Source organism: Prinia subflava, chromosome 9 (assembly GCF_021018805.1).
Source record: "Prinia subflava isolate CZ2003 ecotype Zambia chromosome 9, Cam_Psub_1.2, whole genome shotgun sequence".
NCBI classification, from domain to species: domain Eukaryota; kingdom Metazoa; phylum Chordata; class Aves; order Passeriformes; family Cisticolidae; genus Prinia; species Prinia subflava.
Genome location: NC_086255.1, coordinates 6335025 through 6352473, shown reverse-complemented (window position 1 = coordinate 6352473; position 17449 = coordinate 6335025).

Below are 17449 nucleotides of genomic sequence, written 5' to 3'. Positions count from 1 at the left end.
CCTAAAGACACTTAAAATTCCTGACCCTCCTATGGAAATCCAAGTAAATCTTCCCTAATTTCATCAGGAGAGTCACCTGCCAGTCCAGATGAGTGAAGGAAGGAATTTACCAGCAGAAAAGGGGTCACCAGCCCTAGAGAGAGACACTCTAGGAGACCAAATGCAAAAAATTGCCAGAGTGATTTACAGCTTTGCAGGCTGGTTGTGCAGTGAGTACCTCCAGCAGCCCAGGGACAGTGCCCTCTGCATGGGCAGGCTTCTCAGTTCCAGCAATGGCAGATATTGCTCCACCAGCACTGGCAGAAAGGAAAGATGCTTCCACCAAAAGGACAGAAAAAGCCAGCCATTCCCAAAACATATTCAGTCATGTAATTACTGGCAAAAGGGGCCTCTGGAGCCCTGCAGTCTGAGCTCCCCCTCAGAGCGGGGTGAGTTCAGACCAGCCTGCTCAGGGTTTGCTCATCTCAGCCTGGAGAACCCCCAAGAACTGGGATTTCGTGGCCTGTCTGGGCCCTGCTCCCCTGCCCAGTGAGTCCAGCACCTCTGTGCCAGGAGCAGCACTGCTCACCTCCAGCAGCAGCCAGGCACATCTCAGCCCAGCTTCAGCTTCCTGCTCTCCCACAGCTGCCTGCTGCTCCCATCGAATTCCCCAGCTTTTCCCAAAACCCTGCTGCTGTTGCTGCTTGCTTGTAACTCCTGGCTCACCCTTCAGAGCCCTGCAGAGAGTTCCTGAGTAGGAGCTGCTGGCCTTTCCCACACCAGAGACCTTTCCTGGCGCACAGGCATACGGATAACACATGCTGAGCCTGCACTGCCAGCAAGCTGCAGCCCAGAGCCCTGCTCCCAGCCTGATCCCCGCCCTGGGGAAGGGGCTGGAGGGTGTCTCAGATCCCCAGAGCCCACAACTGTGTGCCCTTCTCACCCACACTGGGGTGGGAAGGGGCTGGAGGGTGTCTCAGATCCCCAGAGCCATGACTGTGTGCCCTTCTCACCCACACTGGGGTGGGAAGGGGCAGGAGGTTTGGGGAAGTGCTGGCCCTGGCACAGAGCAGGGTGAAATGGATGTGCACACCCAGACCAAAGAGCAGGAAATCTTTGCTGCATGGCTTGTTTTACTTCTTAGCTTCTGTGCCCAGAAGCACACCAGGGCTGGCACCAGATCAGTCAGAGGAGGAAGGGAGGTCTGGCAGGGGTGGATGCTTCACCAAGTCTCTCATGATATCTCTTAGCCTAATGAGCTGGGGCTCCAGGCAGTGGCTTTTGGTGCCTTTCCCTGAAACCAGCAGCTCTTGGAGTGGGATATTTCCTCCTTAGCCTACACAAAATTGTCAGCCAGGTTCCCCAGGCTTGGTGCACCCTTGGCCTGCTGGAACTTAACTGATGGGGGGAAGGCAGGACCCCCCAGCCTGGCTGAGCCCTGCAGGGGCTGTGGTCTGGCCCTCTTCATAGCAAGAGGGACTCCACAGTGGTGCTCTTTCTCCAGACCTCCTTCTACCAGGGGAAGAAGGGAAAATCTCCATCCCAGGCTGCAGAAAGTGTTGGAAAAGTCCTTTCTCACCTTCTACCCTCTGAAGGAATCAAGCAGAGCACTGCTGTGAGGAGTCACCAGTAGTCTCTGTCCCGCTCACGGAGGCTCTGCTGCAAGAGGAAACACCTTTTCTCTCTGAGGAGCAGGGAGCCAGGACAGAAAGGCAAACTCCCAGCTGGAAAGACCAGCAGGGCTGTTAGGAGAAGGAGGAGGAGGGTGTGGGAGAGACAGAGGCTAGCCTGTGATCTGGGTGTGAAAGAATCCACAGTTGAGCAGGATCAATACAGCAGTGCCAAGGCTTGTGACGAGGGGAGCAGAGAATGGGATGGTGGAGAGTAAAAGAGAAGGAGCCCCCCTACAGCTCCTGAGAAGAGAGGGGTAGGTAAAAAGGAGCTCTGATACCACCAGGCCCACAGGAGACTCAATGGGTTGTCTCATTATTATGGTGAACAGAGAGAGCTCATGAGCTGGGAAAGATAGGAAGCTTTTATTTATTTTTTTTTAAAGAGCACAGCCTCTAGGAGGGTTTTTGCAGCTCAAACGCTTTTATTTTGTGCCAATTACTTATACAGGGTCTGCATTATTCCCGTAATCAGTCTAAATGAAAGTCAAACATGAAAGATTCCTAACAATGAGCTAATTGGAATGCCATTACCATTTAGATTTAATAAGGTATTTGTAATAATAAACTTGCCTCAGTCTATAGAGTTGTCTTACTCCTGCTCAGATCTGGCAAGACTGTAAGGGTTGACATTTGTCATTCGTTCTGCAAGACACTGGATATAACCTTCAAAATGTTTTAGTCTTGCAGTGCTTAGTAAATGTCAGGGACAGAAACAAAATCTATAGCCTGCTATTGTCCTGGCTGTGTCAGGCTCAGAGTTAACAGGAATTGTGCTAAAGCTCAACAGCAGATTATATCCCACATATCCTTCTTTATTTGCAGTCCAAACATCTCGTGGTTCAGAACGAATCTCTCAAAGTCCTCTTATGTAGCTCCATTCATTATTTGCATTGAGGTCTTGCTGAGGAGCCTCGGTCCAGTTCCAGCCCTGCCAGGTACTACACAGGCACCAAGGGCCCTGCATAGCTTAAGATCTAAGTAATTAAGTCAACACAGGCTCTATCTTGAAGCCAAGATGTCCCATCTACAGAGGTAAAAGCTAATTAGAGCTCCATGCACAGCTACTTTTGAGAGGTGGTCACAAAAAATAAAAGAAAAGGAAAAAAGAAAAACATTTTTGCTTTACGTTTCTGGGCGAGCTGTTTTCACAGAAAGCACATGGGAGCTCAAAGACTTGGTCTTACTGTGCAGCTGGGGAAGTTTTATTCAAATGTAGTTCATACCACAAAAGCAAGGCATAATCTTGGTAAGTATTTCTTCTATTATGAAGAAAAAGAGCTGGGTACTTTATGCAGTCTGAGGGAATTCCCTTAGGAATAGACTGAAAAGGCAGAGGTTCAGCAGGTGTGTGTGTGTGTATGTGGGAAGCATAAAGATAAAAAAAGACAACAAGCCAACAAAAGACTCAAGGCAGCAGGGATGATACAGAAAAGAACATGCCCAGGACATTCTTTAAAATCATGATACTGCTTCTCCCTCCCTCTTTCACCCCAGAAAGATGCTACAGATATTTCTCCACCCCCTAAAAAGATCCAACAAGCAAACAAAGGAGCAACAGAATGCTTGATTTCTGTTTTAACAGGAAATAAACCCCACCAAATTTCCTGCTGGTATCTCTGCCTGAAGAAGCATTACCTACCCAATAAACAGTGCTGCCATCAGCCACAAATGAATTATGTTCTGCTGACACTCTGTGGTCCCAGCAGCTAGTCCTGAATGATCTGACTCAACAGAAAACTTTGTACAATAGCTCAAATAAACATCAAATCATTGGAAACTGGCAAAGCTCGTGGAAATTTGGAATGTTCTTTTCTGAGGACAGTCTTTTAATACAGTCTGACACTGGGGATTCAGCTGAACATTTATAACGTCCAGGAAATTCTAGGCACAGTTGGTAAAATGACCAATGCTCTTGTAAACCTGCTTCTTTTTTTTCCTCAAAACTGTGTGTACTTCATGCCAAAAGGTTTTTTCAGAAACATAAGCCAACAGTCAGTGGCCTTAAGTTAACCATATGCCTGAGCACTGTGCTGGATTGCTGGAGAAGAGCAAGGAAGCACAAAAATCAATACCTTCCCTGTATGTTTTCACAGAAGACAGTTTGGCTAAGAGTTAAAATCAGAGCCTAAAATTAAGACTTTCTTGCACTTCATGGCCTGGTTAAATTACTTCGTCTTTTTCTGATTCACTTGGTATATTAGGAAAAAAGTGATGCTTGTTACTTAGATCAGAGCAATGTAGTGAAGCTTAATTTTTGAGAGGTGTTTTGGGATCCTTGTACAGGAAAAAAAAAGTGCTATAAATATACACATTCTTAGTACTATTTAATTTACTTCCTTTATAATTCCTTTGAGCCAGCACGTGTTGCCAAAAATGCAATATTCTCTAAGATGTCTTTTCTTCTTGTATCTGTCTGGAGTCCAGGACATATCCCAGCCTTATAAAGCATCCAGTATTGATGTGTCCACATGCAGTGTGTATATATATAGCAAATACCATCAGATGGGTTTTTTTTTCTCCACACAGGAACCCAGGCTTGCTCAGTGTACAAGAAGGACGTGCTTAGCAAATGAGGCAGCTGTTCAGGTTTTATTTCTGTGCTCATTGTTTGCTGTGCAGCCACATCTCTCATGGAGCTCGTGCCATCCAACCTTCGGGGTGAATCAGACAAGGCTCCATCACAACTCCCTCACTTGGAGCACCCAGCTCCACCCTGCTCCCTGTTTGACATGCACATGTCATCAGGCATTCAGGAACTGGAGAATAAGAAGGCTTTACCTTTGTCATTTCCAAACTCTGTTTTTTAGCGTTGGATTTGTTTTCTGTGCGTGTTTTTACTGAGAATCACGAGGGATGTAAAACTTTGCAGGGTCAAAATAATCCCCTGAAAGTTGCATTGCACTGTGCCACAGCATCAGTGTCCTGCAGATAGGAGGACATCTGTACCTGAGCATCAGCTGGCCCCTTTTCTTGCTTTTCTGAGAGAACAAAGACATTTCCAGGGCTGCTCCTGGTTTGTCCTTTTGCACTGTGTCATGGAGCATGTGCCAGTTATAATTCCATCAACTTGCCTAATGAAGTTTGCAGCAGATCTGCCTGTGCAAGAAGAGATTGACTTTTCAGTGTTTGATAATAATGATATTATGACCTGTGTATTCCCCTCTCTGAGGGAGTTAAGGGGAGATGTATAAAGCATCATAATTTTTTATATTTCCCAGGGTTTTGAAGTTAAGGGTTTTCACACATTTTACAAAAGGACTTTGTTCCTTGCTTATGTAATTGGAGATGGTATAGACATCTTTAAAGCTCTTCAAGTTGACCTGGCTCACAAGTGAGCAGCTGAATGTGTCCTGTAGTCCCTAAATAGAACAATGGAAATAGCTTTTACTGGTTAACCAAGAAATTTGAGAGTGGGCTGGAGGAATAGAGAAATTTGAGTTTAGGAGCAGCCTGGAGAAGAACAGAGAAATCACAGGATTGGATGCAGAGCTCTCTTTTACATCTTCAGACACGGACAAGGAGGTGTCAAGAAAACAGCAATTTATGTACAGACAGAACAAGAGGCCAAGGGCTTTATCTTTCAAAGGTTTATACACACTTATCTTTAGACTTATGATTAGCCTCATTAATTTTGGTAGTACCTTGGCTTCAGAAGGCTTCTGAGCATGCGGTATTAGACTATGACATTAACATGCATTGTACTGAACTGCCGCAGAGAGCAAATTCCAGGAGTGAACAAAATATGCTACAGAGGGTCATGGGTTCCACAATTACTGCAGGCAGTGCTGGGCAGACAAGATAGTGATGTCCCCTGCTTGGTAATATATGATATAATTAATGTTTAACCAAGTATAGATGGTACTTTTACATCTCAAAGTCCCCAAGTTTAGATAAAAGTTGAAAGAGGAGCTATAAGAGAGTTGGAGAGGGACTATTTACAAGGGCATGTAATGATAGGACAAGGGAGAACAGCTTCAAACTGAAAACAGGTACGTTTAGGTTAAATATTAGGAAGAAATTATTCACTGTCAGGAAATTGAGGCACTGGTGCAGATTGCCCAGAGAAGCTGCAGATGCCCCATTCCTGGAAGTGTTCCAGGACAGGTTGGACAGGGCTTGGAAAAATCTGGTCTAGTGTACAACGTCCCTTTCCATGGCAGGGGCTTGGAATGAGATGGACTTGAAAATCCCATCCACCCCAAACCATTCCATGATCCTGTGTAGACAAGAGGAGGGTGCTGGAGAAGAGAGGGGAGAATGGGGCAAGTCCCTCACCAGCCAGGGCAGGAAAACACCTAGAGAAGTGCATCCACGTGAGCTGAGTGAGCTGAGGATTGGAGCCCACGGGAGTCAGGCAGTGCTTGTCACAGCAGCCCGTGTCACCCGAGCACAGGCTTGTCACAGAGTGGAGCACCAGGGCAGGCAGAGAAGCACACAGTGGCTTTGCAAACACTGCCACTTCAGGCCCCTTCTCCAGACCGTGACTGTCACTTCATGTGTCCCCTGTCCTTGTCCCACTGCTGTTCTCCAAGGCCTCTGACACCCCGTTCCTGAGAGGAAGGCACATCTCCCCCCACACCCCGTGTGCTGCCCCATCACAGTGTGCACATGGCACCGAGCAGGGCTCACATCTGCAGCCTCTGGGTCCTTCACCACAGTCCCCACGGCCTTGGGATGCCCCCAACCATCTGTCCTTACCTTAAGAAGCACAATGGAGCCCACTATTCTGACTGGGGCCTCTAGGATCTCTTCTAATATAAATAGTAATGACTATAATTATTAATCATTACTGTGATTATATGATTATAATTAATAATCATAATAATGAATCATTATAATTACTCTACTAAATGACAAGCCCTGCTTCCTCCACTGAGCTTCTGAAGCAGAAAGAATGAGCTGTTGTGTATATTTAAGGAATCTCAAACACTTCTGGCGTTACAAGTCCAAGCGTCTCTGTTTGTTTTAAGGACTTCCACATTGTATTTAATTTGGAAACCTGCAGCTGCCTTGAATCGTGACGAGTGGAGTGCTGCTGCCACATGCAAGGTCCTTTGCTTTAAATCCAGCAGAATTATGAACAAACAGGGATTGGAAAGAAGAAGGAATGTGCATATGGGTATTACTTGAAGGATGGAGAGCCAGACCTGCCTAATATTTCATTTTTCCAGCTTAGATTTACAACTGAAAGTAACTCAATTAATTAAAGAGCATTTTCAGAAAGACAAAATCAAGCAGCAAGTGTAAAGGCTGCAGGGACTTGACAGACAGATGGTTTGACATGCCCTGCCACTTGGGTCTTGGGATTCACAGGCACGACTACTTTGGTGCTATAAGCTCAGGACAAGGGAGGGGAATAAACAAAAACTATTAACATGATTTCAAAACTGCTGCTTAAGTGCAGGGCTTTTATCCCTCTATGATGTGCATGGCACAAGCCCAGGTGGCTAAGACATGCTAACTGTGAAGCTCTGTGTTTTCTATGAAATACCTGAAATCTGGTCAGGAGCACGTGGCTGCTCCGTGCCTTGTGGAAGAGGGTGTGGAACAAGTGCCCTTGGGAAACTGGCTGGAGTCACTGTATGTATTGCATAGTTACCTCTGGTTACTGGGCTGCTGTGAGTCACTCCTTCCCAAGCACAAAGAAACTGATCTTGCAGAGTGTAAAATCCACCCAGGAGATGTCATTGTTTAGGTTTAGCATCTCATTCTGGCATGTTCAGAAAGGGCACAGGATGACCACAGTGAGAAAGTAGAGGAATTCTGTCATGTTTTTAAGATAAAATGTTTATTAAGGTTTAGCTGATATGATTTGATTCACTGCTGGTGACCATAAACCCTCATTATCCTTTGTTACAGTTGGGCACGTGTGTTTGAGGCTGTGTTTCTGAGAAATTGCAATTACCCTAATGAGAAGGGTGCAGTCAGCAAAAGAGCTGCTACCACCACTTCCTTGTGACTGAGTGCAATAACAATATGTGAAAACTTTTGTATTGCCTCTTCGTATTTTTGATACATTTTGGAAGGAAAGGAGTAGGAAAAGGGCCTATCTCTGTTAGTGTGTCAAGATTGTCCCAGCACAGAGCTCTCCAAACTAACACTAACAGAAGATGAGCACAAACATGCATCAGCTCCTCTGTAAGCACATTAAAACAAGAAAACAAAACTGACAGGTAAGAACATTAAAGAGGTCATTTGGGCTGCTCATAACCGTTGAAGTCTATTTTAGGTGTGCCCTATTTTGAGATGAATAGGTGGTTCTAGAATTTCTGCAATCCTCTTGCAGTGATAACTTGTCTAGAGGCAGGGGACACTCAAGGGGCAGAGTGAATCCTCAGCCATTACCCCATGTGAAGCAGGACCATTCCTGCTGCTGCTTGTGCTTCTTTTCAGAGATAAAAACTTATGGGTTTAAAAAAGGAACTGAAATATAAGTAACTAATATGGCTTAATTTTAACAACAGCTCTCAGGTCTGAACTTGAAGCAGAGTTTAGCCATTACTTACCATATTCCTATGTGCAGTGGCTGATAGGCACTGGATACTGTATGAAAGGAATAAAGAGATGAAGTCATAAATCCTGAAGGTTTTTGAGTGTCTAATTCCATCAGCTGCTGCCTAGAGTCAGGCTGGTGAGTTTCTGTTGAGAAAGTAGCATTCCTTCAGGGAGCAGTCCTGAGAAATCCCCAGTGAACAGCCCAAAGTGGGGTTGACACCCTCTGCCTCCAGGCTGGAGGGGTTTTCAAACCCCACACTCTGAGGTGGTGGAAGCACAGAAGAGATGAGGCCTGGGGCAGTCAGAGCTTCTTCAAACAAATATGTGTATGTAGAAATGATTTAATTACCAGGCTGTTTAGGAGAATTTCTAATCTCTCTTCAACCACTCGTACTGACATCTCTGATGTGTGATACTATTTAGATTGAAAAGAGAATTCATTTAAAGCCTAAATACTCCAATTACTTTTTTTAGATGCCTGGGAGCAGCTCAAAGTTCAAGCACATGATGCTCTTAAAACCCTACTAAATTAGAGGCCGTGGGGCGTGGGGGGAGTGAAAGAATGTTAAAGTACATTGTATTTTGAAGTATGTGGTTTTCAAGCTGACTAGAAGTGTAACCTAATATGGGTCAAGGTTTCCAAACTGAGGTGTGTGTTGTGCCAGATACATGCAAGCAAAAAAAAACCCACAAAAAACCCACAAAAAACCCCACAAACAGGGGCAGTCCAGCTCTGACCCTCACTGTGAGACAAAGTCTGGCAGTTCCCTGCAGGAACCAGGAGGTCCCAAATCTCAGCTCCCTTCAAAAATCAGGCTTGCCAAGCGCTGTGTGGGCTGCTAGTCACACGAGGTGACTTTGCCTGCAATTGCAGCCTGAATACACAGTGGAGGAAACAAGACTTTCAAACTGATCCTTACACATCACTGGAAGCTGCCAGTTAGGTTTTGTGATTCACAAATTTGCTCTCTTGTTATAAACACACATTTCTTTTCATGATAGTGTCACAAGGACTGAGCTTAAGAGCCTCCTTGTATTTTTTTTCCCTTTATTCTTGGCATATCAGCACAGTTGAAAGACACACACTCTTGCCTCCTTACACTTCTTGCCAAGCCACAACCACAAGCCATCCTTACAACCCCAAAGCGCTTTTGGCAGTTGTGACACAGAACGTATGGCTCATGTGGTAAAATGTGCTGGCAAGCTCCCTGCAGGCCCCATCCAGCCATCACTTATGTGCAGAATTTGATGCCAGATAGCAGCTGTTGTGTTGAGGCTGCTCAGTACCACACTAATCAGTCCTGTCTCATCCTTTCTTTCCCCTTCCCTGTCTCCACCTGCTGTTTTCTTTTCCTTTTCATATTTTACTTCCCTTTTTTGCATCTTAGATTAAGACTGGAAGTGCCCTGGGGTGGAGGCCATCATTTTGTTCTGTGTTTTTGTCTCTTGCCACTGAGTCTGCTTGCCTGGCACAACAATAATGCCAAATAATACAGGTTGTGCCCAGCCATCCCTGGCAGGTTACATGGTGAGTGACCTGAAAACTGACTGCTGTGGGTAAAAGACACAGCTCCAGGGGAGCTTTGAATGAACTTCTTGAAGGTAGCATGGCACTACTTTACCTCCCTGAAAGTGTTTGCACACCAGAGGCCTGATCAGTCATTTATCCTGTTCTGACTGCCTGCTATGTGTTTGTTTGGTAGCTGCTAATGCCTCTGGTCTGAATTGCAGGACATGTTTATGGCTCAGGAAAGTTGCCCAACAGAAAGCCTGAAGGGAATGGTTTGTTTGGAAATAATGACACTCTGCATCTTCTCCAAAAGACGTCTGACAGCCAGAACCATGCTCAGAGCTGAAGGCAGAGCTCGTCCTTGGGGTGGGTGCAGTCTCCAGAGGGATACAACCAAGGAGGAAGGAGTGGATGTGTCCCTGCAAGCACTTTATCTTTTCATTCATGTCAGTGAGCTTCCCTGGCTACTGGCAGGTTTTGATTACAGTGAAGGAGGAAGCTGCAGTTCCTCACGCCTTCTCTGAGACTCTCCAGCCTAAGGATAACAAATGAGGAATCAGTGTCTGGTGGAAATGCTGGAAAAGTCGAGGCATCAATCTAAATACATCTGTGTATCACCTGATGTGACTGACTTCCTCTGAGGTGTCAGTTTTCTTTCTTCATTTTCACTGCAGATACAGGTTATAAAGCACCATGGTCAGAAAAGGAATTTAGTGGCCAACGCCCTCCTCTGAGCTCACGGGGCCATATTTTGATGACTTGGAAACTATTTAATTGTTCTAAGTATGAAAGGAAATTTTCTGTAGGGAAGTATTAACAAAGCATTTTTCACAGTGATGCAGAAGCTCAGAGGGAAAGTGTTGCAATGTAATTCCTAAACTGCATACATGAAACACCTTCACTGTGGCTGCACATCCTGCTGCTACATCTTCTCCTGATTTGCTTTTTGACCTTCTTGGTGGTTCTGCCTCTGTACTGGATAATGTACAATGCTGTGTGGCAGTGCATGTGTTTCGGGCTGTAGGAAAAAAAATAAGATGAGAAATACTATTTGAGAGCTACATACAATCATTATATCGTCATGCAATGTGGTTTAATTTTGCACTCTGAGTACCAAGAGACATTTTACCACTGGCTTTATCCAGAGTAGAAAACAGTTCATTATCAGTACACTGGAATTAGGAGTGTCCTTTTGTCCTCAGCTTCACCATTTCTTACCTATTATTTACTGTAGGTAAATATTTATTTACAATTTTTTCTGGCATTTTTCCAGGCACAGACACTTGCTTTGCCCTCTTACTGAGACTACTGTGCCGAGGATTGTTATCTGTGCACTGAAGAAGAGCCTGGCACAACTGATCCTTAGTCCATGACAGGGTACACTAAATATTATTGCAAAGCAAAGAAATTATGCACACCCAGCCCTTCTCCAGAGAGGCTTTTAGATGCCAAAGTATCAGAGTTCCACTGAACTGTGCATGGCTGCAGTGACCAGTGCAGAGCTGGGATTCATGAGGGCTGGGGTTCTTCAGGCGTCCTGGATGTTCACATGCAGCTCTAACGCAGATCGGACACACAGCCGCCAGTAATTCCCTCCTTGCTCCCTATTTGGAGTGTCCAAAGCAAGCAAGAACCAGTTCTGGACAAGACAAACAGTTTGAGTTTTCAAAGGATTTCCTGCCCCTCGGGAAATCCTGCTCCGGGCTGGGTCAGCCACAAGTGGGCACTGTCCGGCCGCGGCTCCGGGCCCGGGGTGGGCACGGCCACCGCGGCCCGGGCAGCGCAGGGAGAAGGGATTTGCTCCCCACAGGAGCTAAACCAACACTCCGGGGGCCTTTCGAGGGTGGCCAGCTCCGCTCACGCTTTGCAAAGCAGATTTTTTTATGTGAAATGTCCCGCCCATGGTAGCGGCGATAATGAAATGGTATTGGAATATAAATGATGCTCATTTCTTTGTCAGTTTGAAAAGCAGCTGTTTCTGGATTTGCTTCTTTCGAGCACACACCCCGTGTGATACATTGGACGGCTCTGCCTTTACCCTGACCTCCTTCCAAGTGCTCATTCCTCTGCAATTCCAAGTGTGCCACCTGAAGCTTGGAGTCTGTCCATTTAGGCTTCACCATAGTTTAGACGTCTCCGTTTACCAAAACTGTAATATTTTAGCTAATACCAGCATTTCTAGCAATTAAAGCTGCCACACAGTTTATTCAAAGACATTATTGTGTTGTTGCTGCTGTCTCCCATTAGGAGTTTTGTTGCCTAAAACTTTCCGTGCTGTCCAGCAGAGTGGAATGGGCTGCTGACGGCTATGCCTTTTTATTTTTTTTTTTTTTTAGAATATTTTCACACTGAATTGCAAATGATCCCAAGCAGCTATTCTTTTCCTCTCGGCAAATATTTTCCTTCTCTGGTCTCCAAACAGTTAAGTGAAAGACAGCCAGTAAAATGGGGATCTCTTTAATAGGCAATTGCAAACCCGATAGAGGGCATCAACCTCTTTTTATTTCCCGTTTAAGAGCGGGAGGTGAAAAGTCAATATTCGTCTGCGAGATGCATCCAGCTGAACAGATGCTGAACCCTATGTGCTCATTTTAGTCCACTCCGCAAGTTTGTGGAGAGCAGGAATATTTACACATCGGAACAATTCCCTCACTTTTCCCAGTCACGAACCTGACTCCCAGCCGGGCGCCCTCAGCCGCGGTGCTGTCCCGCTGTTTGAAGCTCTTTACCTGTGCGGCCGGACCCGCCCCGCTGCGGGACACCCCGGGCTCCCTCCGCGCCTCCGGGACTCTGCAGGGCCCGGGCCCGGGAGATGGCGAGGCCGGAGGGAGCTCAAATCACGCAATTTTGCAAAAAAAAAGGCCTCTTCTGATGGCGGGGGCAAAGCCAAGTGGCCGCGGTTTCTGTGGTTTCTGTGCCGCGGACAGTGCTGGGGGTGCCGGGGAGCGGAGCGGGAGGCGCTGGGGGGATGCGGGGCTGTTCCGGGGGTCTCTCCACATGTGCGGTCACTCCCGCCTTGCGCACCCAACCCCGGCCCCTCCGCCGCGCCGGCTCCAGCTCGGCCGCACACGATGCCCCGCAGGGGCTGGAGCCACCCTGCCACCGGGTCCCTGCCGAGGGGTGCCCGGAGGGCCGGGAAATGCTTTTAGCTCGGGGACCTGGTGGGGACAGCTCGCCAAACTCCGCGGAGATGGCAGCTACGTTTAATCCCGATTTTTTTATTCATTACCACTAGTTCTTGCTCTTCGGTTTCTTCGCTCTGTGGCTTTGCCCGGCTGTGCCAGATCGTGTCCTGCTCCCTGCCGTGCCCCCGGCTCAGGGTTGTGGCAGAGATGCCCCCCCAGGTCCCCGCTGCTCCCCGGTCCGCACCCGCGGGGCGTGTGAAGCCCCGGGCCCGGTGCTGCCCCCGGGCCCGCTGAGGGCGAGGGGGACAATGGGGAACACTTTGGGCGCCGTCTGCTGATGAAACATAGCCGGGCGCTGGTACAATGGGCTATTTTCCATCAGGCGTGTAAAGAATGGTTAGCTGATGGCTTGAAAATTCAATTGAATACCTTCACAGACCTCAGTATAAATATTATTTTTTAAAAGAACAATACGTAATTAAAAACTAATATTTAACAACTTAAACGCCTATCCTCTAAGAAATAACAGCCTTTCTTCGCAAAACCTCCGAGATTGACTTCGCTTCCTCCTGTAAAATGAGGCCAGATTTAATTCTCCAAAGATCAGTGAGATCAAGTATTTCAGCGCTCAATTTACAGCTCCGGGGTATATGGGACCCTTTCCCAGCTATCTGGGTAGGCTAGGAAATAACTCGTCGAGGGAGGAGGGGAAAGGAAGGAGAATTAATTCCCCAACACCGCAGTAACACCTGTAGTATTTCCTTGGCTCAACGTCACGGCGACGATCGCCGGGAGCGGATTTCTCTGCCCGCGGTCAGATTGCGAGCAGGAAAACAGCGCAACTCTTGCAAACAATTAATCAAACAAACAAACAAACAAATAAATAAATACATCGTGTTTGCTCGTTTGTAAGGAAGCGCCCTAAGGTGGGAAGATGGCATCGAGGAGGAACTCGGTCCCGTCGGGACACGGGAAGCAGGCGAGGTGCCATCTGCCACCTCCGGACACATCCTCGCCTCTGGATGCGCGGGGTTGTTGGTTGCTGGAAGAAGAGAGCCACAAATACACCCGCTAGTTTCACTGAAACCTTAAAAAATTACATAAAACACATTACACTGACTGCGAGGGCCCCCGCTGCCCCCGGAGGGTCGCGCACTGCTTCCCTGCAGCGCCTCGACTCCTCTGCAATGCCAAACCGCGGCCCGGCTGCAGCCTTCCCCAAACCCTCCGCAAGCTCATCCTCTTCCTTCCCCGTTCCCTTCTCCTGAAATGCAGCGAAAGGGGAGAGCAAACCACCCCTGCCAACCTCCCGGGGAGCTGGGAAGCGGACACCAGGCGGCCTTTCTCCCTGCCGCCTGCGCCACCACCCTGCCCCTGCCCGCCACGGTGCCTCCGCTGCCCGCTCCGCCTGTGAGGGAGCCTGCGGGCAGCTGAGGAAAGCTGAGGAAAGCTGAAGAAAGCTGCGGGAAGCTGAGGAAAGCTGCGGGAGGCTGCGGGCAGCGCTGTCCTTGGCTTGGCTGCGCTGCACCGGGGTGCGGAGAAGCTGCAGAGCAGATTTTCAGCAGCGAGGCTCTGCATCGGCGCTGCCTGCAGAGCAGACCCCTCGCAGCCGCACGCACACCACAAGGAGGTCCAGGCTCCTGCTCTGCCTCCACCATGCGCTGCCTTTGGCTGTGGGGAGCACTCCCTCCTCCCGGGACACCCGCGGCTCTCGGACGGAGCTTGCGGGCAGCAGCGCGCCCGCCCCTCGCCGGTGCACGGTGAGGCACCGGTTGCATTTCCCGACCTGCGGTCAAAAAACCACTTACTTTACCGTAATATCTTTTTTTTTCCCCTTTCATTTTTATTTTATTTATTCCCCCTGTAACTGTTTGTGGAAAGTGAAAACCAATTGGAGGTAGGTGATTTGTGGAGAGAACCGCCGTGTGCGCGCTCTCTTTGCCCATATGGAGAAAATTATCGCTCAAGTTCAGACTTTCGTTGGATCGCAGCATCAAACAGCGCAGACCTGGCAGGAGTCGGGAGAGAGGGTCACTTTCGATTGCCGGCTGCTCCTCTTGCAGCCTCCACGGCCGGAAAGAGGAGAGACGAAGCGGGTCCGGGGCCGCCGCTGCTCCCCGGGCTCCCTCCGTGCCCGGCCAGCCCCGGCCCGGGGCGCTCGTCCTGCTCTCCCGGCAGCGGCTATTCCAGCCCGGCCCCGACACCGACCGCTGTGTCCGGGTGCTGGCGGAGAGATCCGGGGCTGGGAAGGGTTTGGCCGAGCAGCGCGGTCGGTGCTCGCCCGCGGAGCCCGGCAGTGACTCCCCGCAGCGGCCTCACCTTTGCCGGTGTTCTTGCGGCTAAAAAGAGCTGGACAAGCGATGAGCGACCTGCGTTACCCCGGGGAATGGCCAGCCAAGCGACGCGGGGAAAGGCAGCACCTCTGCCCAGGTATTCCCTCATCTGTGCACTGCACCGAGGTGATGCTTTCTAAAACTCCGGAAAAAGCCTTTTCCCTACTTTGTTTCCGTTTCAGGGGGGAAAGAAAGAAAAAAATAAATTAGTCTGTAAAAGCACTCTGAACTAATCTGTGGAAAAAGTTGTTGGATGGAAGCGAAGTAACGGGGAAGCAAGCCGATGGAATCACACACAGAGTTTAAGCAAAAGCCCCCATGTCTATGTTTGACATACATTGTGCATGTATAAAAAAAGCAACCCCGGGCTTCGGAGGCCTGGAACATCCAGAAAAACCGCTCATTTTGCTCTGTTTTATTACACTCTGTATGACTTCCACAGCGTGCACATCCCTGTGAGCTTGAATATTTGGGAACACATTAGCAAATGAAGGAATTCAGTGAGCTTATGCGATTCAAAGCTGGATACTTATATTCGTATTCCAGGATGCTGCTATTAGCAATTACATACTTGATGTCCTCGAAAAAAACCCCACGTTTTCAAATGAAATATGTATTAATTAGTGTCCTCAATGACACTTTCACGTGCTAATATTTAGTCGCTTAATTTGAGAAGCTTGGAGAGTTATTTGGGAGTTGATAGGTCTCTTTCACTGCGAACTCTTTGTGCCTCATGCAGGTCACCAGGAGAAAGATAACTCGGGTGGATGGACTGGTTTGTGGGGGGATGCAGAGAGAATCACTCTGAAAAACCCTCTGCTCTTTTGCAAACTCAAACTTCCCCAAAGGATGGATAAGAGTGGACACAAGCACACACGCTAATTAAACAAACAAACAAACAAACAAAAATAACACAAAAAGCCCCCCCGACCCGACTATGGAGCAAAGGAATGAGAGGCAGCTGACCCCCAGTGGAGCTAACTTCGTTCCAGGCTCTCCCCAGGCCAGGTCAGGAGGCACTGGAATTTAGAGACTACCTTCTCTCCGTTGCCCAGAAAAACTCTTCGTGAAATACAAAGCAAATTTAGGCTGGTCCGCGGGATCAGGCTCTCGAGGAGCAAGTTAGAATGGAATAATTCACAAAATTGAATGTCTGAACGAGAAACTAAAAGTATCTCAGAAGTACCGAAAAGTGTCTAACAGAACTCGTGGTAAATTATCTAGTGATTTTCTGTTTTCCCTTAGAAACAAAGCTTTTGCTTTTGAAAACGTGATTTAGTTTGCTTCTCCTCGCTTCCTCCCCATCCCCGTACGGACAGCGGAGAGGTCCAGAGGAAAGTTTAGGGAAGTTTGTAACTACAGCCCCCTCCTCGGGCGGGATTTCTCCCGCCGCCGAGAGTCTCTGCCTCCCCCCGGCCGCCCCTGGCCGGTGCCGGGGCTGCGGGACCCGCGGGACCCCGGGCCGAACCGAGCCCCGCGCCCGCGGAAGAGAAGAGTGACACTGATGGGGAGCACTACTCCGAGATGGGATGGGAAGCGGGAAAACCGGGAATGCAAGGCAGCTCCGCACCGCGGGGGCAGCGAGCGCTGCTCGCCCGCGGGGTCCCCCCGTGTCCCCCCTGCCCCGCTCAGGGCAGGGAGCGTCCCGCCCAGGTGCAGAGCGGGGGTTTATGTCGTGGGCACGGAGTTCCTGCTTTGGTGTGCATCGTATTCCACTAAGACAAACAAGCACCAGGTGGAAAAGCAGAAAAACATCTCCCGCACGTTCTTCCCACTCAACCTCCGCATCAGCGGAGGCTTGGACACCTTTTGGTTCCCATGCGACACGAGCGGTTTCCCACGGGATGTCCTGAGCGTGGACACCTGCAGTCCCTGGCTGGCCTGCAACTCTGCCTCTGCTTTCAGTTCTTTTCTTTTCTTTCTTTCTTCCTGTTTTTTTTTTTTTTTTAAATGAGTCTGACGAACTTTCATCAAGAAAGAGCCCCCGTGCCTGACACGGGCGCTCAGAAACCCACAAGTTCAGGGCTTGCCCAGGTAGCCGGGCAAAGCATCTGCCGTGAATTCAGCACTCAGCAGCTGAAACTGGCTGTAACTCACCGGCGTGCGGTACCGCACCGCCGACAGCAGCGTTTCCGAGCCCACGGGAGTCCCCACAGGACGTGTTCCTTCGGGACAGACCCCGCGGGCCAACCGGACAGGCGGCAAGGAAAGACAGACGCCTTTTCCGAGCCCTGTCGCCTGTATCGCATCACGCACGAGAAGTCGCAGTACACGGTGTGGCACAAGCCAAGATTTTGGCAGAAGCGCGAAAGAAAGTTCAGGGGCTGGATGCGG